We start from the raw sequence: 333 nt of genomic DNA, 5'->3' as shown, positions 1-333 counted from the left end.
ATTTAGCATATATAATATAACATGGTGATATCAGTGTAAATAATGAACACTTAAAATGCAAACCTGATAAGCAATGAATAGAATACCCAGCAAAAAGAGAAACACGTGTGGCAGGAAGAGATTGTTGTGCAGTGACACCGAGACGTATTTCGTCATGCGATTGGCTGCTTTTTGTGGTCAACTCACGGATGGAGGAAGTATGCAGATCTAACGGCTAGGGATCGAGGATGCACGGATAAACGATGGACCCACCCACACAGGATTGATTCTCGCAGCAAATTTTTATTTTTTCTCTTTTTTTTCGCAGAATACGTTTGGTAGGGTTTTGGGAGG

Source organism: Lupinus angustifolius, chromosome LG04, assembly GCF_001865875.1.
Source record: "Lupinus angustifolius cultivar Tanjil chromosome LG04, LupAngTanjil_v1.0, whole genome shotgun sequence".
Lineage (NCBI taxonomy): Eukaryota > Viridiplantae > Streptophyta > Magnoliopsida > Fabales > Fabaceae > Lupinus > Lupinus angustifolius.
This window is presented reverse-complemented; position numbering follows the sequence as displayed.